Raw genomic sequence first — 24,340 nt, forward strand, 5'->3', positions numbered from 1 at the left:
TTACTGCTTAGCCTTGTCCCTTGGCACGTGAACAGATTATTAACTTTCATTATACATGTGAGCCTTGTATTTGATGACATAAAAAGTGAATCCATATTTTTTCAAAGTGGGGGGTTATTTTATTGTTCTGTATATTTAATATATTAAATATATATCATACAGAGATTTGGCTATTGTAATTACCGGTTTGTACTACTAGTCAAGTGTAGTAAAAACATTTCAAACTGTTAAAAAAAAAAATTGCTGTTTACAAGCAAACGTCCTGGAATCAGACGCGAAGATGGTGCGCGGAGAGCTCCTGAGAACACACCTTGAGAGGGAGATGCAGGACGGAGTCGAGGGCCCACAGCTAAGGGCTGAGGCCACCCAGGTCTCTGCGGGGAGGAAGGAGGTGAGTCAGAGCGGCGGCGACGCAGGAAGCCGGCAGCTTCGCGGGGCTGGGGGAGCTTCGAAGAAACGCTATGCTTCCCCCATCCCGAGGCGGCACCCCGGAACCACTGCTAGCACACGAGGGGGCCACCCGATCTCGGATCCGGGAGCTCGCCGACGCCGGGGCTCACAGAGCCCGCGGCGGCGCCACGACCCAAACCGGGGGGACCGGGGGAGACATTTTGGGTGCACCGGCAAAACTCGTCCCCAAGGCTGGGGTCGTCCTGGCAACAACAAGAGTGGTGTGTGCCAGTGTAAATAACCCGATCGGGCAACAGGTACACAGCCTCGGTTCCGCAGGAGCCCCTCTCTCTCCCCGAGTCCCAGTGGACAAAAACCCACGTCCTTTCTCGGCCGCCGACTTGGAACGACTGCACGCAAGGACCGCGGGCCACCGGCACGGTGTCGCCGAAAGGTGCCGGGCAGCTGGGAGCCGGCGACCGAGCGATGCTGGGCCCTCGGCCTCTGGGGCGCGGGGGAAAGGGAGGACCGAGAGCCCAGCGCCGGCCTTGAAGGGGGTCCCGTCTCGTGGCACCTTGGCGGACGCAGGACGCAGGGCGCAGGACCCTCCGGCCGGAATGCCGTCGCCGCGTCTCCTCCGCCCAAAGGGCCGGCACCGGACGCAGCTTGCGGAGCACCAGCAGCTAGCTGCACGCCCGGCTGCCGCTTCTCCGGGAGCCCCGTGAGTAGCCCCTTAGAAGTGTCCCCTCCAGAAGGGTCCCGGGTGGGCCTCAGCTCCTCCCCGCGGCTGCGGCTCAGCCCCGCCTGCAAGCACACCGTTCTCTCCCTGGAGGCTGACGCCACCCGGTCTTGCACGGCGGCGCGGTCCCGCTGGGGCACGGGGTGGGGGCGGGGGGGAGTGCGGGGGAAGATGGGGTGCTGCAGGGCACGGTGGGCCTTTGGAAGCCGGCCGTGGGCGCTTGGGGAACTTCGGAGAGGGCCGTGGCCTCCTGATGGTGGCTCAGGGGCGCGGCTGCATGAAAGCGGCAGGCCTCCTTGCCTTTCTGGAGGAACGGCGCCGTCCATCACTTGCACCGACCCCGTACCACGCGCAAAACAAATACGCCGAGCGTGAATTGCTTAACTTTATTGAAAAGACAGCAGGTGCCCCCAAATAAGGGTCCGTGAATTTGCACTTCTCTTGCATACATTGAGTGAACTGCTCTTGGCGGCGAGCTACACAGAATGGGGCTGGGCTCAAAAGCACCGTGGGAACAAACCGTCACGGAGGCCATTCCGTGGGAAAAGGGCTTAGAAGAAAAACACGGACGGTAGGAACCTGGGCGGGACCACAGCAGGGCAGCCGCAGGGAGGGAGGGGTGGAGGAACCCAGGGCACAGGAGGCAAGAAGACAACAGGAAAGAGCGGCATGGGAGGCTGAGGCGGTCCCACCGGCCGCGGCTCGGGGACCACGCGTAGGCAATTCGGCTCCGGAATGAAGAAGGCATGGCAGGGTCCACCCACGTTGATGATGACGGGGGGGACCATGGCCACGGGGGGGACCATGGCCACGGGGGGGACCATGGCCCTGGGGGGGACCATGGCCCTGGGGGGCATGTTTCTGAACCTCAGTGCCCTCTGATGTCTCCTCCACGTGGCCCTCCTATTCTTAAACCAAACCTTCAATCAGAGAGAAAAAGGGATCGTTTTAGTACGTTGAGCACTGGATGTCGTACATGAAAAAACAAGCAGGCTACTTACTCTCTATGCCCTTAAGCTTTGAAACTGCATCAGGGGAGCTATTTCCTTCTTGCTAAAATCGCTTAGGGAAGCCAGGGCCACGGGCCCCCCTGCAGCTCACCCCGAGAGGGCACCCACGCTGTGCCACGCTGTGCCAGGCTCTGGCTCGGCTCTCTGCTTTGACTCTGTCCTCCCACCTTGCCTATTACTTTTCCCCGTTCTCAGCAGCAGGTGTAGCTGAGGAACGGCGCTCTGTCCCCGCCGTGGCTGTTACACCTGGGATGTCTGTGTCCTCACAGCTGACCAGCAGCTGTCCAGCTGCCCCTGGCCCCTAGTCACTAGGCAGGGGTCACCCTGCTTATGGGGGAAGCTCAGCATCGTCCAAGAGTCCTGCTGAGGGGAACAAAGCCCGTTTTGAAAAGCCCATCCTGAACCAAGAGTAATCACGTCATCCACAGGAACGTGCCGGATCTTTCAACAACAGCAGCATTCCTTTCAGGATGACTGAAGGGTCGCTCATCTTCTGAAACCGCTTCAGAGTGAAAAAGATGCTGTTGTGAGCGAGGCTGGGGCATGGAGGGTCCGGGAGCCTGTGGCTGGTCCTGCTGGGACAGGAGGAAGCTGAAGCGCTGGACACTACCTGAGTATTACAGACGTTGGGGACAAGGCATGTTTACACGAACTAGGACCAGATTTACTAAGTTCGTAAAATCCTTGTCCAGCCAACAGATCGGGAGCAAAGAGGCTCACCGCCGTCACCGTGGTGGTGGATTCTGCAGCCTCCAGCCCGCACCACCCTCCAGGCTTTCCTGGGCTCAGCCCCCGGGCAGCTCCCTCCGCTCTGGCTACGGTTCCAGCACCCTGGACAGGACCCCTGCTGCCCAGCGCGGCAGGGCCCCCGAGGCCCCTCTACTCAACCAGGAGAGCCCCATCCCATCCCTTATCCTCTTTTCTGTTGTTCACTGAGCGACAGTTGACATACAATACTGTATTCGCCTCAGGTGTACAACATAGTGATTCGACGCTTCTCTGCAAAATGCTCGCCACGGTTAAGTGTAGTCACCATACAAAACGATTACAATATTATTGACTATATTCCTTACGCTGTCCTTTTCATCCCCGCACCGGATTTATTTTTCAACTGAAGTTGGTACCTCCTAATCCCCTTCACTTATTTTTCCCATGCCCCCACCCCCTCCCCTCTGGCAACCTCCATTTTGTCCTCTGTAAATGAGTCTGTATTGGCTCTGTTTGTTCATTAGTTTGTTTTTAAGAGTCCACATATATGGGACGCCTGGGTGGCTCAGATGGTTAAGCATCTGCCTTCAGCTCAGGTCATGATCCCAGGGTCCTGGGATCGAGCCCCGCATCGGGCTCTGTGCTCAGCAGGGAGCCTGCTTCTCCCTCTGCCTGCCTGTCTACCTACTTGTGATCTCTCTCTCTCTCTCTCTCTCTGTCAAATAAATAAATAAAATCTTAAAAAAAAAAGAGAGTCCACATATAAGTGCAACCATACAGTATTCTTAAGGCAAGAGGGTGAAACTGACATGGCAGGAAGACAGTCAACCACCATGTGGGTGAGGAGTCACAAAATGGCTCCTCCCTAGTATCTGCCAACTATGAACCCTACAGATAAAACCTGTGCTCTGGGCTCCACTGTCCTCTCCGCATCCTAGGTAGTGGAATTTCTTTGTATTTAATATCTGTAGACATTCCCGGTTTGCAAATGTCACTTGACACAAAGGGGGCCTCTACTCTCTCTGTTGCCTCATTTCCCCTCTGCCATCCTAGTATTTGGTCTTTCTGCTGCATGAATATGCCGTCTAAAAACACCAGTGCCGTGGACCTCATTTTGGGGGGATCCAAGTTTACCGGAGGCCAAATCTACATAAATGCCAGGTAGCCTAGCTGAGGTATACTCTGATAGTCCTTCCGTATTTCTAATACCGGATTCATGAAACAGCTCTTACTGCACTTGGGGGCACATCCATTAAGCTCTTCTTCACACAAACACGTTATGATCTCAGTTATGTGGGGAATCTGAAAAAACCCAACCAACTCATGGAAAAAGAGACCAGACTTGTGACCACTTTTAGAGGGGTTGGCTGGAGGAACTGCCTGAAGGTGGTCAAAAGGTAAAAACTTCCAGTTTTAAGATAAGTAAGTACCAGGACTCTAATGTAGCCTAAGGACTATACTTAACACCACCTTATGGTATCTATGCCAGTTAAGAGATTCAATTTTAAGACTTCTAATCACAAAGAACAAACTGCTTATTTTTCTTTTTGTCTTTTTCCTTTCTTCTCTGTCTCTCTAGGACATGATGGATGGTAACTAAACTTACTGTGGTAAACATTTCACAATAGATGGAAGTCAGATCATTATGCTGTACACCTTAAATTGATCCAGGACTCTATGTAACTTATGTCTTAATAAAACTGGGAAAAACTTCTTTGAAAATTGAAAGCGCTGGGGCGCCTGGGTGGCTCAGTGGCTTAAGCGTCTGCCTTCAGCTCAGGTCATGATCCCAGGGTCCTGGGATCGAGCCCCGCATCGGGCTTCCCGCTCAGCGGGAGGCCTGCTTCTCCCTCTCCCTCTGCCTACTGCTCTCCCTGCTTCTGCTCGCTCTCGCTCTCTCTCAAATAAATAAATAAAGTCTTAAAAAAAAGAAAAGAAAATTCAAAGTGCTGTAGAGTTTGGAAACAAATGAGACCGTGATGTGTTTTTCCTCGTTCGTGTCTTGCGGCTCCTTTTCCCTTCAGAGCCCGACTGAGAGGGCACAATGCAAGCCCGAGGAGGGGAACATCAACTCCCCCAAACTTAAGGGTATCTGTTCCTCTGAGCTTGCCTGGCCTGCTCCACAAAGCAGAGAGGCCTGGGCCTCCCAGGTCTGGGCACCCCTGGCTGCGAGCCCAGCCCCTGGTCTCGGGGGCCTGCTTTGTAGGCTGCCTCTCTGGCCTCCCCACCTCTCTTCTGCTGCCCCCTTTCTTTCACAAATTACCCTCTGTGCATGCAGCGAAGCTAATAAACCCACCCTGAGTTTTCCTTTTCTCTCTTTCCCTCTTATTTCTCTTCTCCCCCCGCCACCCCCCCACCCCCGCCGCCAAATTATCCTTTCATTCCACTTAGGCTGTCTGTGGTCTCAATCACCCCTTGAGCCATTGACCCACCAATTAGCCATCACTGACTGGGCCAATGAAAAAGTCTTTCCTTGGACGCCTGGGTGGCTCAGATGGTTAAGCGCCTGCCTTCGGCTCGGGTCATGATCCCAGGGTCCTGGGATCGAGTCCCACATCGGGCTCCCTGCTCAGCGGGGAGCCTGCTTCTCCCTCTCCCTCTCTCTCTCTCTCTGTCTCTTATGAATAAATAAATAAAATCCTTAAAAAAAAAAAAAAAGAAAAAGTCTTTCCAATCAGGACACGTCAGAATCCAGCCTGAACTAAGAGCCAGTGCCCACTAGTGACAAATTCCACACAATCTCTTCATAAAAGGACCACAAGAGGAAGATCAAAGTCTCAGGTGTCAGACATTCCTCACAGGAATATTCACCAATGCGTTTGGTTGGTTCAGAGCTTGGAATGTGAGTCATATCCCCAAGGCATCTTTCTGGCCTTAGGCTTCCACCTGTGTGGATCGGCCTCCACCTTTGTTAGCTTGGTGGAACCTTGTTTGAAATTGTTGTTTTCGTTTCTTTTCTCTTGTAGACAGATTTCAAAGGTGGTACCTCGCCCCCCCCACCCCATCTCCACCGTAATGCACAGTCTACTGTTTAACAAGGTTTTCAGGCTGACTATCAAGGCGTTCCAGAAAATGAAGATGTAGGCCTGCCACTCTCCACACCTGTTTACCAAATACTTAAAAGCAACAGCTCTAAAAGTAAATTAATGAAATTTAAAATCTTTTAAATAAAATAAAATATTTTTTGAAATTAAAAAGTAAAATTGCCTTCGTCTGAATCCTAGAGCAAGAAATCATATATATTAGGGCGCCTAGAGTGGCTCAGTTGGTTAAGCGTCTGCCTTGACTCCGGTCAAGATCCTAGAGTCCCAGGATCCAGCCCCATGTCAGGCTCCCTGCTCAGTGGGGAGTCTGCTTCTCCCTCTGCCGCTCCCCGATTGTTTGCTCTCTCTCACGCTCACTCTCTCTCTCAAATATATAAAATCTTAAAAAAAGAAAGAAATCATGTACATTAAAAAAAAAAAAACCACAACCCAACAAGAGGCCTAGGCACTTGCACTAAAAGCAGTAAGAGTAAAAATAAACTTTTGAACTTTTAAAATAAATTAAAAGTAATTTTATAATGACAAAGTAAAATTGTTTTCGTCTGAATCCTAGAGTGAAAAAAAATCATATGTTAAGAGGAAATACCAAGAGCAGGAGGCCCAGGCTGTTGTACTTGAAGCTCTACCCTCCCTGTAAGTCTCAGCTTCACTGGACAGAAGGTAGTTGCTTATCTGCTGTGTCATGTGTGTGAAATCTTCCCTCAAGCCTATGCCAAAATATTTGTAAATTCACTCCTTAGGCAAAGAGCTTATGCTCGTCTTCAGTAAATCAGTGTAATTCAACTCCTTGGCGAGTTGAACGATTTGAACGGTTTCCACTTCAGACTCCATCCAGATGTGACCCGACAGTGAAGTGTTGCCTGTATGATAACCCTTTAGGAGTTGAGCTGTCTGTTGAGTATGTGTGCTTGTGGGTATTCATTTCTTTATGTTTATATAAAATATTTATGTTTCTGTATATATTGTTATAAGGTGGGTTATATATAAATATATCGTCTATCATATATACTTGTGTATATACAAGTCACATGAGTGATTATACATGAATACATAGGAATTACATAATTATACCCTTATAGTATAATAATTAAATAATGCATGATGATTCGATCGTAGAGAAACATTACTACTATATACGGATATTGCTATATCACTAGATTAACGTGCTACTAAATAATTAATATCAATTAAGAATAAATAAATATTAATCCATAACTGATACAGCAAAGAACAATCTATTGGCTATAGTATATGGTAATTATATATTACATAGGACTATATTAATAACATCGTAGATAATAACTGATTAATTATATGGGCATCATAGAAATGTATTTTATATTAGCAATAACAATTACGTCACATCGATATATATGGTATTTATCTGTTCTAGAATATACTTAAAAAAGAATATACTTTTGATATACTGCATAGTTATTGCATATACATTTAACATATCAACTATATATTCTGTATTAGATGAATATATAAGCATATATTCTATGAATTAAATGTATTTTATATATTATATAATTTATATTCATATTTACTACATTCCATGTACTTCTATATCCCATATTGATATTATATAGTACACATATATGTTAGTATATATTACATATAAAAATAGTACGTATACTATATATGTGATCCATAATTATGATGTTATATGTACATACACGTATCTGTTAGCATATAGGTATATATCACATATAAAAGTAAGACGTATACTATATATGTGATCTATCGTTATGGTTCTATTTCTATTTATGCTCTATTTAAAAATCTATATAAATATGTGTATTCTATGTCTAATTCAGTGACATCTAAAAGTATATATATAGGTACACTTTATACAGACACGTATGGATATTTTATAGAAGGGATACTATACGATACTAATTTTTTCATTCCTTTAGGAAATCATGTTCCCTCTGGAAATGGGCAATTTCCCAAACCTGGGCTTTATTTATCCTATCCCATTGTCCCCCCACCATGACCCAAAAGTTCAACACTTATTTCCCAAAGCTAGCAAAGGCCACAAAAACCCAGGACGGTGAGGTCTAGGACAAAGGTGTCCAAGTCCTGAAGCCGGTTTTAGACCGGCTCCCAGCCAAATGGTTTTTTTCAGGTTTACTGACCTGCACTCTGGCTTCAGGCACACCCATGAATCTTGCAAGCTCCTGGCTGAGGGGAGAAAAATCAATATTTGGAGTTGGGGGTGAATTAAAATAGAGGATTTTTCCGTCCTCTTTTTAACACTTTTTTCAGGGAGATGTCAGTGGCATTTTAGGAACCAATCTCTACACTTAGGAAAAGTCACACCCTTTCAGGATTTACAGTGAGATGCAGTGGACCAAGAACTGAAGGAAAGCCAAGTCTCTGGGGTAAAGGAGGCACAGTGTCCGAGAACACACGACATTCTAACCCAGTTTCTTTTAGTGTTACCAGCTTCAAAATGAAGAAATATCTCTGAGGATCTATCTCTGCCGACTTTCGATCATTGCTCTTAATCCATTTTATGGATTAAATTAGAGCCCTCCAATAAGGTGCTGTCCATCCATCTCTCTCCCTCTCTCTGACTCTCCCCCATCTCTCTCTCTCTCTCAGTGATGACCAAGTTAGAGTACATTCCCATAGGTGCTAAGGGATGGCACAAACTGCTGTTCATTCTTTGGTTGTGCTTATTTTAAAGTTTTGGTAGCACTGACTTCCTCCTCCCCTACCCCCGCCCACAGCCGCAGACGCCTCGCCGCCCCCAACACTGTCCTGTACCATCTAGCTTGAGCTTTCCTTCTGCAGGGCAGCTTTCCCTCAAGCAAGATTTAATTGTACTTTGTTTTCAGATTTTATTTTTAACTAATCTCTACAACCGGCGTGGGGCTCGAACTTAAGACCCCCAAATCAAGAGTCACAGGCTCTAACGACTGAGTCAGCCAGGCGCCCCTTTTCTTTTCTTCTTCTTTTTCTTAACTTTTAGTTTTTTCAAGACCTCTAGCAAAATCGAAGGGAATGCAGAATATTCACTAATCCAGATAGTTTTCAAGTGCAGTACTTAAAAATGTAAAAATGGGTGCAGGGGCCCCACGGTGGTGTAGAGATTACTGAAAATGAATCATTTTAAAAAACTGAGTGCAGAAATAATTCCCGACGAGCAGACTTACCACGATTTTAAACAAAGGTAGGATCCTAAGCCGCCTGCTCCGCGTCTCAGACTTGTCGCCCTCGTCCCCGCCCACCCTGCTGCCAGTAGGACTTTTTTCTGTGAAGGGCGGCGGGCACTTTCCCGGCTCGCCGCCATCAAACCCGCCCGAGCGAGCGTCCGCCTTCGCCGCCCCACCCGCAGAGCGAGCGCTCAGCTCCCGCCGAAGCGCCAGTGCTCGGCGGGCCCGGCAGCCTCGAGGCCGCGGGGTGTTCGGTCAGCCGCGAGGACAGAGACGCTGCGAACCCGCCCAGCCCGCCGCCCGCGAAGGCGGGAGCCCGCGCCCAGCGCCGCAGCCCGTCCAGCCCGCGCAGCCGGCCTCCCGCGAAGCCGGCAGCCCGCGCCCAGCGCCGCAGCCCGTCCAGCCCGCGCAGCCGGCCTCCCGCGAAGCCGGCAGCCCGCGCCCAGCGCCGCAGCCCGTCCAGCCCGCGCAGCCGGCCTCCCGCGAAGCCGGCAGCCCGCGCCCAGCGCCGCAGCCCGTCCAGCCCGCGCAGCCGGCCTCCCGCGAAGCCGGCAGCCCGCGCCCAGCGCCGCAGCCCGTCCAGCCCGCGCAGCCGGCCTCCCGCGAAGCCGGCAGCCCGCGCCCAGCGCCGCAGCCCGCTTACCGTATGAACACGTTGGGATACTGGTTGCGCTGGAACAAGCCCTCCAGCTCGCGCAGCTGCAGCCGGCTGAACATGAAGCGCCGGGCCTGGGGCGGCGGCCCCTCCTGCTGAGGCTGGCCCTGCGGCCCCTGCGGCCCCTGCGGCCCCGGCTGCCCTGGCCCAGGCGGCGGAAATTCTGCGGCGCCGTGGCCGTCCGCCTCCTCGCCGACGCCATCGCCGTCGCCGACGCCATCGCCGTCGCCGACGCCATCACCGTCGCCGACGGCTTCGCCGTCCGCTTCCTCCTCGACTTCAGCGGCGGCAGGGTCCTGCTCGGGTGCGACCTCGGCCCCCGCCTCCGCCGCCGCTCCGTCTCCGGTGTCTCCCGTGTCCGCGGTAAGCGACATCGCCGCAGGCTGGGTTTCTGCAAAGGAGGAGATCCAGACAGAAAGATCAGGGCGTCAGAGCCCAGGCTGTGGGAAGGAGGGCGCGAGGGGCAGCCTCTGCGGGGTGTCGGGACCGCCCCCCTCGCCCAGGGAACGTTGGTTTCTGGGGCTTGCTGCTGGCGCCTGTCCCAACGGTCACCGACCCTGCGGCTCTTCCCGGTCCTCGTCGACTTCCAGGCTGAGGAAGCCGGTGTCATCGTCCTGGCCTGGGCCGGGAGGCTCCATATCCCTGGTGCTGTCTTCTGCACGTGCCCCGTCGGATCCTTCTGGATCCATGGGTGACGCCGCAGAGAGCGGTGGCCTGCCGACGGGCTCCCGCAAAGCGGTCCTGGCGTTGTCACGTTCCCGAGTGTCTGGGTAGACGCCCCCTTTATATATACCACCCGCTGCGGGGGGGGGGGTGGGCTCGCGGGGGGTTGGGCGCATGCGGCCTGGGCTTGGCCACCCACCAGGCGGGTGCACTTGCAAGGGGAGCTCAGGTAGGGCGCACTTGCCCGAAGGCGTCGGAGCCGGCAATGCCTAGCTAGAGAGGCTGAGTCTTCAAGTCGGAGCTGGGCTCGCACGCCCCGACCTGGTGGCCTGTCTCCCCCACAGGAAGGCGCTGTGCTGTATGGCGCAAGCCCGTGTGGGTAGGGTAAGACACAGACGTCCCCCTAGCTCTGGAGACCCTGCCCAAGTGTTGGGAGAGTGTCTCTTGGGCCAGCCCTGCGAATCCAGCCGCCGCGGCTAGGCAGGGAATAGTAATGCAAGGAAAGTGATGGACCCCGAGGTGGCCGTCTGAGGTTTTTCCGGGAGGCGGCTCACGTCAGAGCCCGCCAGACCCCCAGACCCCCAGACCCCTGGGTCCCCGGGAACAGGAGCTTGGGCTGGGGTCTTCTGAGCGCGCCTGTTGCTCAGATGCACTCTGCAAATAAAACCACGCTTGCCCCTTGAGAGCGTCCTGTGCCTCCGGGATTTTATGGATTTTTTTTTTAAGATTTTCTTTCTTTCTTTAATTGACAGACACAGAGAGAGAGAGAGAGAGAGACAGGAGAGAGGGAACACACAAGTGGGAGAGGGAGAAGCAGGCTTCCCGCTGAGCGGAGAGCCGGATGCGGGCTCGATCCCAGGACCCTGGGATCATGACCTGAGCTGAAGGCAGTCGCTTAACCGACTGAGCCACCCAGGCGCCCCCTGTGCCTCCGGGATTTTAGTAATGAAGACACATCTCAGTACAGGGCTGCGAACCTGCGCGGGGCTTAGAGCGTTCCAGGTCGGCTTCAACTGGACAGAGCTCCTGCTCGCTTGGGTTTTTTTCCGTTTTTCTTTTTCAAAGTTGTGTTCCTCTCATTGCAACCATGGATCTTGAAACACCTTTGGGCACAGCGTCTATGCCTCTGCCTCGAGATTCTCTATACAAGCATGCATGTCCCTTAGGGTGGGACCCTTTGGATCTGGGTCATCACCCACTTTCCTGCCGCTCTTTCTCCACCCCCCCCACCTCCTCCCCTCGGCTTTCCTAGAAATGGCTTTCTGAGCCCTTGCTGAGGAATAAATAAATTTCATTTCTTTGTTGTTTTCTTTTTCGTTTCCTTTCTTATTCTTGTTTCTTGCAGCGGGGGATACATTCTTATTGGTTGGAGAGCTGAGTTTAAGCAGGTGTTTGGTTTCTCCAGGTGAGTTCGATAAAGGGACAAGGGCCAAGAGATTTGGGGTATAGCAAGGAATCGATGATAAAGAGTGGCTATATGGTTTGTCCCAATTCAATAAATGTAAGGTGTTGTGCCTTCTTTTGTCTGTAAATTTTACATCCAAAGAAGAAAACCCTAAGCAAATACTGAACTCAACCTGATGGTATGCATGCTTCTTTCTTGTCCAATAAAAGAGAGCGGGCCGGATTGAGGGCTCTGCGGATTTCCCTTCCAGAACTGTTTTATAGATGCTCCGGCACTTGTTAATATCCTAAGTATTGAAAATAGCTTCTAAGAACGGGTCCTGTGCAGGACAGTGTACCTGACTTAGCCCATGTTTACCGTGCTCAGCCGCCCCGTTTGAAATCCGGAGCTACAGCATTTCTGCGGGCTCCTAAATGCAGCATGGGTCCTAGGCAGCTCACCGACTGCGCCTGACGGAGGGAGGTGGCCCGGCCTCGTGCTCGCAGAGGACGGGTAAGACACTGAGAAAGGTCTGTGGACCGATTCGTTTTCACGGAGCTGGTAAGGGGTGACAGCGGGACTACCTCCTCCTGACTTGAGCCAGATGTTTCCTCCTCCGGCTGGCCCTTGGTGAGTGCGGCCGGCCCGCCCCAGCCCCTTGGCCAGATACCCCAGGCACAGTTTTGACTTGAGGTTAATTATTGCGTGAGAGCCCTACAAGGGTTGTCGTCATGTGCGTGTTAGAGCACCTCCAGTATCTGCGTGTTCTTTCCTGTGTCCGATCTCCGCGGGGCAGTCCAGCTTGCTCTACCTCAGCCACTCACGTGACCCTTGACAGATCTCGCCCTACCTGGGCCCCAGTCGTGCTAGCATTCACTGAGCATGTTTCCTTCCCTACCTTCACACTTTGCACACCTTAGCAACCGAACGGAGCCTCGTCCTCGGCAAAAGTAGCCCCGAATCATGGTTCCACGTGCCACATCCACGGGAGGGGGCTCTGGAGCCAGAGGGCTGCCACCTGCATCCGGCTTGCTCACCCCTTGCGAGCTGGCTGGCCTGCTGAGTTGCTTATTCTCACTTTAGCCCGGTCTCCTCATCTGCAAGAGGAGGCTAGCAGTAGCCACTACCTACCGGGGTGCTGCCGGAGTAACTGAGATGAGGAAAATACACTGCTACCGAGGGCCCTACCGTGCGGCCTCACGTCTCCGATTTCAGTCCGTTTTGTGTTTCTTTATTCACAGGGGCCCATGAGGGAAGAGAGGCGAGGGTTATTCACTCACAGCTGGCCTGGGGACAGAAAGTTGTCTTGGGACTCTAAGGTCTCTAGCCCTACCTGTCCTTTGGGTCCTTTTCTCCCTCTTTTTTGGTTTTTTGTTTTCTTGTTTGTTTGTTTGTTTGTTTTAAGTAAACTCTAGACCCCGTGTGGGGCTGGGACCGCTGACTCCAAGATCGAGAGTCACACGCTCCACCATCTGAGCCAGCCAGGCTCCCCCCTGCATGCCTCTTTGTGCCTACACAGACTTCGGTCAGTAAAGCTTTGTCGGCTGCTGTGTTTACAGGGCCCTCTGCCAGGCAGTGCGGGGCAGGTCTCTGGTCCAGACTCAGCCATCCTCGTGCCCTGGTTCTCCCGGTCTGGGGAGACAGATCAGCCCACGTGAGAGAAAGAAGCTGGAAATGATGGAGTCCCAGCACCACTCAGTGGCTCTGTGGCCCAGGTAAATCAGCTGATCTCTGTGCCTCCCAGGCCAGCTCTGCAGAGTGGGGATCGTGATGCTCCCTGCTCTCCCGAGCTGTGACTTTTACTCGAAGTGATGCAAGTAAGGCCCGGGGGGGGGGCGGGGGCGCTCAGACAAGTGGAGCCGATGCTGGAGTTAAGGGGTCAGGACTGAGTGGGGTCAGGCTGGACATGGGCCCTCACTGTGATCGAAGGTGCGGACAGGGTGCCTCGCCCCTGCTCCTAAGCAGATGGGAGAGCCTGTGGGGTGAAGGGAGCTCTGCTTGCTCGGGCTGGTGCCCTCCCGGGAGTGCTCGCCGTGCACCAGGGCCTGGCTCATCCACCTTTCCGCTGTCCCTTGTGCGTGACAGGGCGCTGTGGCGCCCCCCCCCCCCCACCCAGGGCGGTGGAGGCATCACTGTTTTGTTTTGTTTTGTTTTTAAGATTTTATTTATTTATTTGAGAGAGAGAATGAGAGAGAGAGAGAGCACATGAGAGGCGGAGGGTCAGAGGGAGAAGCAGACTCCCTGCTGAGCAGAGAGCCTGATGCGGGACTTGATCCTGGGACTCCAGGATCGTGACCTGAGCCGAAGGCAGTCGCTTAACCAACTGAGCCACCCAGGCGCCCGGCATCACTGTTTTTTGCTTCTTCCTTAACCAAGGCCGTGGAGGCTTGGAGAGGTTCGGTGACTTTGACCAGGTGACACAGCTTGCTGGGGGCGGTGGGGGGGGGGCGGCAGGATCCAAAGCTCCGAAGAGACTGTTCCTAGCAGCCCCTGGTTGAAGGCGATTTGGCTTCTGGGGAGTTGTGGGCTTTCCCTTCCTCCTCAGAGGGAGTCAGAGGTGGGTGCAGGCTAAGCAGGCTGTGCGTGGAACTTCAGGTAAAGGGGTAGTGTGAGCAACCCCGGGAGGGAGGGAAGTCTAAGGCTTGTCTCAGGGAACCCAGACACAGCCAGGGGGCTCTGGAGTGTGAGCTGGAGAGGAAGCTAGAGAGGAGTCTGCAGAGAACTCTGTATTGAGGGGCCAACAAAGTTTAAATGTTAGGTGGGGGCTGAGTTCAAGGAAGGCGTTGGAATGTGTATGTTTGGGATGATGGAAACTGAAAGAGGTTTGGGCTTGGGGGGTGGCACCTTCATGAAAGCAGTGTTTTAGGATGAGTTTCTGGGGGGGAGTGTCAGCCGGCTCTCGGTTCCGTTCATTGCAGTTAGTGGGCGTGGGGAGCAAGGTCCAGAGCCTGAGTCCTCACTTGGAGGCCACGGCTGTCCACCGGGTATGTCGTGAGTCCCCTGGAATTGGAATGCAAAATTCCGTGTGTGGTGGCATTGCAGTAATGTGGGCGCCTTTCGTCAACTAGAGGGGGGACAGTGCCCCTAACCACCCCCTCCCACCTTAAGAAATATCATAGAAAAGACCAGGGAATTGAGTAGAACGCGGGCTGTGGACCTGGCCACATGCATCTGGTTTCAGGGCACAGCCTGGTTCTTCTTCTTTCCAGAATTCTTATGAAGTCAGAATGAAGTATGGAAAGATGGTTTCCTTTTCTCTCTCCTTCCTTTTGTCCTTCAGCCTCTCTCTCTCCCTCCCTCCTCCCTTCATCTCTCCCTCCCTCCTTTCTTCCTTCCCTCCCTTCCACTCTCCCTTCTTCCCTCTCTTCCTCTTCCCTCCTTTCTCCTTCTCTCCCTCCTCCCTCCCTGTCTGTCCCTTCTCCCTCCCTTCTACCCTCCCTTTCCCTACCTCCTTACTTCTCCTTCCATCTTCCCACTTCCTCCTTCCCTCACTCCATCCCTCCTTGTCTCTCTTCTTTCCCTCCCTGTCTTTCCTCCCTCCTCTCTCCCTCCTTCCTACCCTTCCTCCTGCCTCTTCCCTTCTCTCCCTCCTCCCTCCATCCCTCTGTGTCTCTTTTCCTCCCTATCGTGTGTGTCTGTGCACGCACTCATGCACATGTGTGTGTAATTGTGTCCGTGTCTATGTACCATGAACAAGCACCAAAGATATAAGCAAGTCATGGAAAAAAAGATCATACATGATTGAAAATCACATATCATCTAGAACAAGGGAAATGCCACACCTAAGTAACAAAGCAATATATGGGAGTTCAAAAAAGGTAGAATTTATATTCAGTACAATTCTGGAAACACAGTCTGAAGAAGTAGACTTTAAGATGACTTTTGAAGCATGGATAGAAGTTCTCACTGGCCTTCCCCAAATACTTCCTCCTTAATAACAAAAGTAACATAACATGGGGTGCCTGGCTGGCTCAGTCAGTAGAGCCTGGGACTCTTTTTTTTTTTTTTTAAGATTTTATTTATTTATTTGACAGAAAGAGAGAGATCACAAGCAGGGGGAGCATCAGGCAGAGGGAGAAGCAGACTCCCTATTGAGCAGGGGCTTGATCGCAGGACCCTGGGATCACGACCCAAGCCGAAGGCAGATGCTTAACCGACTGAGCCACCCAGGCGCCCCAAGATTTTATTTATTTATTTGAGAGACAAAGCAAGAGGGCCATCGAGGGAGCACAAGCAGGTGGGGCTATAGAGGGAGAGGAGAAACAGTCTCCTCACTGAGTAGGATCCTAGGATTTTGGGATCATGACCTGAGCCAAAGGCAGACGCCTATCCGACTGAGCCACCCAGGTGTCCCAGAGAGGGAAAGAATCTTAAACAGACTATTCTCCAAGCAGGCCGCCCCATGGGCGGATCGCACCACTCCCAGATCACAATCTGAGCCTAAATCAATAGTCAGCTGCTTAACCGACTGAGCCACACAGGCGCCCCGTCATAATCTATTTCTAAATAAAAAAAAAATAATAATGAAATAAACCTACTAATTACTCTCCATTCCCTTGTGAAAGGTGATCTCCCTGTATCAGAAGGTAAAAAGACATCCTTACGACCAGAGGTGGGAAATTTAGAACGAATTAAGCTGTATAAACAACCCTTATTACTTTTTACTAATTTACTCCCCCAGCCCAAATTCTGTTTAAAATTCCTTACAAATCAAAGCTCCCAAACACAAGTTTTCTTTGTCCTGTCAATTCCTCACAGATTAATTTTCCCTTTATCTTAAAATTTCTAAAACTTACCTGCTTTAGTCAATTCTTTGGGTCTCAATTTCACTATTGGGCCTCTGTGCAAACGTAATAAAACTTTAGTTTTTTAATGAGCACTGGGTGTTATACGCAACTGATGAATCACTAAATTCTACTGCTGAAACCAATTTGAAAAAAAAAGACTTTAGCTTTTCCTTCTGTTAATCTGTCTCCAGTACATTTAATTCTTAGTCCATCTGGAAGACCTTGAAGAATAAAAAACATTTTTTCTTCCCTTTAGTAGTAACCTCTTAAACCTTGGCCTTAGTGGTATTTTTCAGGATCAGTCTCCTTAAGCAAGGAAACAAAAGCAAAAATGGACTATGAGATTACATCTAAAAAATTAAAATTTTTTTGTACAACTAAGGAAATCATCCTGCTGTTGTTTCTAATTGTCTGGGAAAGAGGTGTAGAGAGTGGCAGGCCTAAATTTTAGTTTTCTGGAATTCTTTGATAAGTCAGCTGGAAAACATTGTTAACATAGTATGTTGTGGGGGCGCCTGGGTGGCTCAGTTGGTTAGGCGACTGCCTTCGGCTCAGGTCATGATCCTGGAGTCCCGGGATCAAGTCCCGCATTGGGCTCCCTGCTCGGCAGGGAGTCAGTCTGCTTCTCCCTCTGACCCTCCCCCCCCCGTTCTCTCTCTCTATCTCATTCTCTCTCTCAAATAAATAAATGAAATCTTTAAAAAAAAAAACATAGTATGTTGTGCATTATGTTGGAGATGGAGGGGAGGTTGCAACCTTTGAAATACGTCAATGATATTAAACAAAGTAAAAGAACTATTCTTTCTTAATTTTTTAAAAGTAATCTTTACCCCCAACCTGGGGCTCCAACTCACAGCCCTGATATCAAGAGTCACGTGTTCTTCCTACTGAACCAGCCAGTTGCCCCTAAAGGAACAATTTCAAACAAAATTCCACCCACCTAACAACTGTGTTAGGCGAGAGTAATGCCTTGGGAACATCACTCAAAGTCAATTTTAGCATCTACCAAATGCATTAGTGAATATTCTATTGAGGAATTACTAAAACCCCAGATTTTTACCTTCCTTATTGTGGTCCTATTACGAAGACATTGTATGGAATTTGTCACTAGTGGGGAGATGACTTTAACCTCATGCTGGTTTCTTCCATGTGGTAATTCAAACTACTTTTTCTTTTTTTAAAGATTTTTATTTATTTATTTGACAGAGAAAGAGACAGCGAGGGAGGGAACACAAGCAGGGGGAGTGGGAGAGGGAGAAGCAGGCTTCCTGCCGAGCAGAGAGCCCGATGTGGGGCTCGATCCCAGGACCCTGGGATCATGACCTGAGCTGAAGGCAGACGTTTAATGACTGAGCCACCTGGGTGCCCCTCAAACTGCTTTTTCATTGGCTCAGTCAGTGATGGCTAATTTGTGGCTCAAAGGAACAAGGGATGATTGCTTGAAACCATAGAAAACTATAAATTGTGTGGAAGGATAATTTGGAAAAAACAACAAAAATAAGAGGAAAAGAAAGAGAGAAAAAGAAAACTCAGGGTGGGTTCATAGCTTCGCTGCATGCACAGAAGGTAATTTGTGATGGAAAGGGGGCAGCAGAAGAGAGGTGGGGAGGCCAGAGAGGCAGCCTACAAAGCAGGCCCCCGAGACCAGGGGCTGGGCTCGCAGCCAGGGGTGCCCAGACCTGGGAGGCCCAGGCCTCTCTGCTTTGTGGAGCAGGCCAGGCAAGCTCAGAGGAACAGATACCCTTAAGTTTGGGTGAGTTGATGTTCCCCTCCTCGGGCTTGCATTGTGCTCTCTCAGTCGGGCTCTGAAGGGAAAAGGAGCCGCAAGACACGAACGAGGAAAAACACATCACGGTCTCATCCATTTACAAACTCTAAGCATGAATTTTGGAAGAAAAATTTCCCCATTTTTATTAAGATATAAGTGACACACGGCCCTGTATAAGTTTAATGAGTACAGCATGATCATCTGACCTACATCTGTTGTGAAATGTTTACCACGGTCAGTTCAGTTACGTCCATCATGTCCTAGAGAGACAGACAAAACAGAAAGAGGAAAAATGTTCTTTTCTTTGTGATACCTGGTCTTAGGATTGACCCTCTTACCAGCTTCCATATATACCCTACAGCAGTGGGGCCTATAGGCATGTTGTGTATTATATCCTCAGCACTTATTTTTTCTTAAGTGCAAATTTGTACCTTTTGACCACCTGCATCCAATTCCCCCTCCGCACCCCCTCTGGTAAGCATAAATTTCACCACTTCTTCTATGAGTCTGAGTCTTTTTTTTAAGATTCCACATAGAACTGAGACCTTAGCGTGTTTGTCTGAGGAAGATATTAATGGCGCCCTCCCTCTACTTTGCAACTACGCTAAGAGTTGTTTTATGAAACCAGTACTGGAAATAGGGAACTGGCATCCGCCTGCACCTCAGTTGGCCCGCTTTGTGCTTTGGCTATGTTGATGCAGATTTGACCTCCGGTAAGCCTGGGTCCCCCCAGAATGAGCTCCAAGACACTGGCTTTTTCAGCCGACATGCTCGTGCAGCGAAGGTGGGAGAGGGGAAATGAGGCAGACAGGAGAGGGACAGGGAGAGGCCTCCGCGAACGAACGCTCTCCTTTGAGTCGGCCTGGGTCAGCCTGAGGCCTGCCTTCGGTTGGGCTGCCCTCCACACCCAAACATCCCCGTCACCAAGGTCCGTGGGAACCAGGGGAAAGCCTGCTCTGGGGAGAATTCCCTCCTCGCACACCGCTTGTGAGGGGTCCTGTTTGCTTCCTGTACTATGACAGCAGGTTGAGTTCAGCCCCCAGTAAGTGGAGCTCACTCCCAGCACATACACCCCACGGAGCCAGGCAGCCCCTTTCCACCTGGCTCCTGGGTCAGGTCCTCAAGGAGAGCCTGGGCGTGTGTGTGTGTGTGTGTGTTGAGGGGGTGGCCGGGCCCTCCTGGCACCGTGTGTGCGCATGCGTGCGTGTTGGGTGGCTGGCCGGGCCCTCCTGGCACTGGGTGTGTGTGTGTGTGTGTGTTGGGGGGGTGGCCGGGCCCTCCTGGCACCGTGTGTGTGCGTGCGTGTGTGTGTTGGGGGGGTGACTGGGCCCTCCTGGCGCGTGTGTGTGTGCGTGCGTGTGTGTGTTGGGGAGCTGGCCGGGCCTTCCTGGCACTGTGTGCGCGCGTGCGTGTTGGGGAGCTGGCCGGGCCCTCTTGGCACCGTGCGTGTGCGCGTGCATGTTGGGCGGCTGGCGGGAACCTCCCGGCACCGTGTGTGTGCGCGTGCGTGTTGGGGGACTGGCGGGGCCCTCCCGGCACCGTGTGTGTGCGCGTGCGTGTTGGGGGGCTGGCCGGGCCCTCCTGGCACCGTGTGTGTGCGCGTGCGTGTTGGGGGCTGGCCGGGCCCTCCTGGCACCGTGCGTGTGCGCGTGCGTGTTGGGGGGCTGGCCGGGCCCTCCTGGCACCGTGTGTGTGCGCGTGCGTGTTGGGGGGCTGGCCGGGCCCCCTGGCACCGTGCGCGTGCGTGTTGCGGGCTGGCCGGGCCCTCCTGGCACCGTGCGTGTGCGCGTGCGCGTTGGGGGCTGGCCGGGCCCTCATGCCACCGTGGGTGTGCGCGTGCGTGTTGGGGGCTGGCCGGGCCCTCCTGGCACCGTGGGTGTGCGCGTGCGTGTTGGGGGCTGGCCGGGCCCTCATGCCACCGTGCGTGTGCGCGTGCGTGCGTGTTGGGTGGCTGGCCGGGCCCTCCTGGCACCGTGCGTGTGCGCGTGCGTGTTGCGGGGCTGGCCGGGCCCTCCCGGCACTGTGAGTGTGTGCGCGTGTGTGTTGGGGGATTGGCGGGGCCCTCCCGGCACCGTGTTGCGCGCGTGCGTGTTGGGGGGCTGGCCGGGCCCTCCCGGCACCGTGCGTGTGCGCGTGCGTGTTGCGGGCTGGCCGGGCCCTCCCGGCACCGTGCGTGTGCGCGTGCGTGTTGCGGGCTGGCCGGGCCCTCCCGGCACCGTGCGTGTGCGCGTGCGTGTTGCGGGCTGGCCGGGCCCTCCCGGCACCGTGCGTGTGCGTGTGCGCGTTGGGGGCTGGCCGGGCCCTCCTGGCGCTGCCAGTTTAGCGTCTCTGTCTTTAGTGCCGCTGGTTAGCAGCAAAGCGGAGGGCCCGTTTTCCTCCTCGCCGTCAGGGTGCCGGTGCTGCCTTCCCCTGGGGCGCACCAGTCCTCCCGCTCCGCGGATCCTCTCTGATTTGTCTCCCGCAGGCGCCGAAGCTTCTCCCTTCTTTCCAGGCAGTGTCCTTACCGGGTGTCCTGCCGGAGGGAAGCAGCCGGGTGGGGGCCGAGCCCAGCGCGTGGGGTGGTTTGAAGCCCCTGCTCGGGAGGATGGCCACGGCCTTCCTGGGAGGGACAGGAATGTCAGCTTCCTTGCCTTTAGTCACTTCAAGGGACACCAGCCAGCTCGGCCCAAGGGTTGGGGGTCTCCGTAGCCCTCTGGGCCGAGGCTCGAGCGATGTCTTCAGGAGCCGATCCGAGTGTGCGGGCAGCAGAGGCAGGCTTGCTGTTCACGGAGGTATTTGTTCCCCGTGTGCTTAGCCTTCTGGCCGCAACCCGCCCGCTCTGCCTTGGGGGCTCCTTTACCTGCCACAGGGGCCTGCAGGGAAAAGCTCATTCTGGTGGCGCGGAGGAAAAATACCTTTCCCTTTAGCCTTCTAGGTTTGGCTGTGCCGGGGAGCAATATTTGTCCCCCTCCATGTGTTTCCTTGGTATGTGGATTAGTTTTGGTAATTATTTTTTTTTTTAACTTTTTTTTTTTTTTTTTTTTGAGAGAGAGTGCACAACCGGGTGTGGGGCAGAGGCAGAGGGAGAAAGAGACTCCCCGCTGAGCAGGGGGCCTGCCGATGCGGGGCTCGATTCCAGGACCCTGAGATCATGACCCCAGCTGAGGGCAGCTGCTTAACCGACTGAGCCACCCAGGCGCCCCTTAATAATTATGTTTAAGAAATAGGAGACTCAAATTTTTTTTTGGCTTCCCCTCTAATTGCCTAAAAGAATTTATTTTTTAAAGATTTTATTTTTAAGTAATCCCTAGACCCAAGGTGAGGCTCGAACTCACAACCCCAAGATCTAGAGTCGCACACTCCACTGACTGAGCCAGCCAAGCGCCCCTAACTGCCTAAAAGAATTTAGATTGAGCCCCTGCTCCGGAAAGAGAGCTATCAGCAGAGATAAGGACAGTATCATGTAAACTCGTGTGGTTGCCCCTCTGGCAACCTCCAGTGTGTGTTTCTGCTTCTGTTTCTGTAGTTTGTGCTCTACTGCCCACCAGGCCCCTAGGATGTTGGCCGACTATGCTAGGGACTAATGCTGAGTGCAGGAATGCTCCTCCTCAGTATCTGGAAGGGACTGAAAATGAGGAGCCAGCAACCCAGATCCCAAAGCACAGCCAATGGCTCCTGGTGTCATAGATTCCAAATACAACTGAGCAACTGTCAAATCGTATCTTTATGTAAAGGGAGAAAGGCGCTGATGTTTGGTGAGCAAGAGTGAACACCAGGACTCCGTGCCTTAAGTGGCGGGTGGCTTAGTGCTGAGACGGAGTGAGAAACCTTGATTTAAGAGCCCTTTGGGGGCACCTGGGTGGCTCAGTCGTTAAGCGTCTGCCTTCGGCTCAGGTCATGATCACAGGGTCCTGGGATCGAGCCCCGCATCGGGCTCCCTGCTCCACAGGAAGCCTGCTTCTCCCTCTCCCTCTCCCCCTGCTTGTGTTCCTTCTCTCGCTATCTCTCTGTCAAATAAATAAATAAAATCTTTAAAAAAAAAAAAAAAAAGAGCCCTTTGAAGAAGAGCTCTGCGCAGGAAGGTGGTGGTAAGTGCTGAAGCATTCAACCTGGGTGAGCCCTGCCCCTACCTGGAAGGTCCAGGCCCAGCGCAGGGCATGGCTCCCTAGAGGCTGGACTTCTGTGGGATGAACTCAGCACACTCTCTCTTGCAGGTCACCCCGCTGCTCTGGGCTTGTGTTCCTTCATCTGTAATATGAAGGGAATGGACTGGATGCCTGCAAAAGTGCCTTACAGAACAGAGAGACGACAGTGATTTCTTCCTTTAACCTGGGTGAACCCCAGAAGACAAAGAGGTACTATTTTTTGGAAAAGGAGCATGAGATGATGAGGCTGGTTCTCTGTTGTTGCTGACCTTTTCCTACAGGGCCTGTGAACATTTGTCTCACTTGCCCAATGCAAGTGAGCTTGTGTGAGAGTCCCACAAAGGAAAATGAGCACCAGTTTGCCGAGAGGAAGTGGCTGAGGCAAGGACTGGCTCTCACTGGGACACCTTGCTGCCTTGGCTTAATGGGAGTGAGCAGAAGTCTCAAATGAATCCCCAAGTAAAAGTAATGACACGCAGCATTCCTAGGACAAGGGATGTGTTACCACAGCAACTGACTCCCGAGGTGTCCACTCAAGATTTTGAGAACCCCAGACCCCATCCTGGGCTACAGCAAGTCATATGAGACCAAGTTCGCCTTACCTACCAGGAAAGGCAGTGAAGGACTCTATTTTTTGCTCCATTTTTCCACGTCCAGGATTCCAACTTTCCCTAGAGATGTCACATCAGCACCAAATGACTGCATGTTATGCATACGGGTGGGCAGAGCGAGCCCAATGATAAGCATAGCACCCCACAGTCAGAACTCTGGCAAATGTATTTCTGTTCTTGTGAAGACAACTCAGAACAAACTCCATTCCTCTGTTTTGTATACATTTATAGTAATTATTATCTTTATTTAAAAAGTCACTTCTCACATCTGTTTGGAGGGACCACTTTTTTTTTTTAATCAAGAGTCACATGCTCTACAAACTGAGCCAGCCTGGTGCGCCTGAAGGACCACACTCTTGTACTGATTTTTTTTTTTTTTTTTAAGTAATCTCTATGCCCAACATGGGGCTCGAACTCAGGACCCTGTGATGAAGAGTTGCATGCTCTCCCAAGTCAGTCAGGCACCCCCACACTCTTATATTGAGATAAAGACTTGCTTCTGGTCCCTTCCTTTGCCCCTGGCCCTTTGGTTCTAAGTACTTGTAGCTAAAATTGTTATCTGGAATTTTGATTGTTAGGTACTTCCAAGTTAAATCTCCAAGATTCTGATCATATTTGTTTGAATCAAGATCCAGGTTACATAAATCTAATTTTAATCAAAAAAAGTTTTTCCCCAAAATAGTTACGCCTTCTTCCTACTTAATTTGACCATCAACCTTACCATTTTGAAAGTTAGCTGCCATGTGTTGTTTATTGTGGAAAACTGTAGAAAGCAAGACTACCTCGAGAACTGTTACATTACCATAAAATGCTGAATCTGCTGCACTCCTTAAAGATTGTACTTACAACTTTACAGCCAAAACCAACATCTATAGGGGCGCCTGGCTGGCTCAGTCAGTAGGGCATGCAACTCTTGATCTTGGAGTTGTTTAAGTCCGAACCCGATGGTGGGTATAGAGATTACTTAAAAAAAAAAACAAAATTAAAAAAAAAAAATCTACAAGACAACCCATCTCAGGTCAATGAAGTTGTTGGTTGCTAGTTTCTTTTTCCTTTTTTTTTACGATTTTATTTTGGGGGCACCTGGGTGGCTCAGTCATTAAGCGTCTGCCTTTGGCTCAGGTCATGATCCCAGGATGCTGGGATCGAGCCCCGCATCGGGCTCCCTGCTCAGTGGGAAGCCTGCTTCTCCCTCTCCCACTCCCCCTGCTTGTGTTCCCCTTCTCACTGTGTATCTCTCTGTCAAATAAATAAAATCTTTTTAAAAAACTAAAAAAAAACTAACATCTACAA

General features: G+C 51.9%; 1 long non-coding RNA gene across 1 annotated transcript; it reads left to right on the top strand.

Annotated features, from left to right (window-relative positions):
• The first annotated feature begins 980 nt into the window (after positions 1 to 980).
• On the top strand, positions 981 to 24,340 carry LOC135361961 (uncharacterized). Its single transcript, XR_010406240.1, has 3 exons — positions 981 to 1,111; positions 13,317 to 13,472; positions 22,506 to 24,340. It is a non-coding gene; the product is annotated as an uncharacterized LOC135361961 (long non-coding RNA).

This window comes from Mirounga angustirostris, unplaced genomic scaffold (genome assembly GCF_029215605.1).
Source record: "Mirounga angustirostris isolate CCGP_5_RB_7025 unplaced genomic scaffold, mMirAng1.0.hap1 SCAF_11, whole genome shotgun sequence".
Taxonomy (NCBI): domain Eukaryota; kingdom Metazoa; phylum Chordata; class Mammalia; order Carnivora; family Phocidae; genus Mirounga; species Mirounga angustirostris.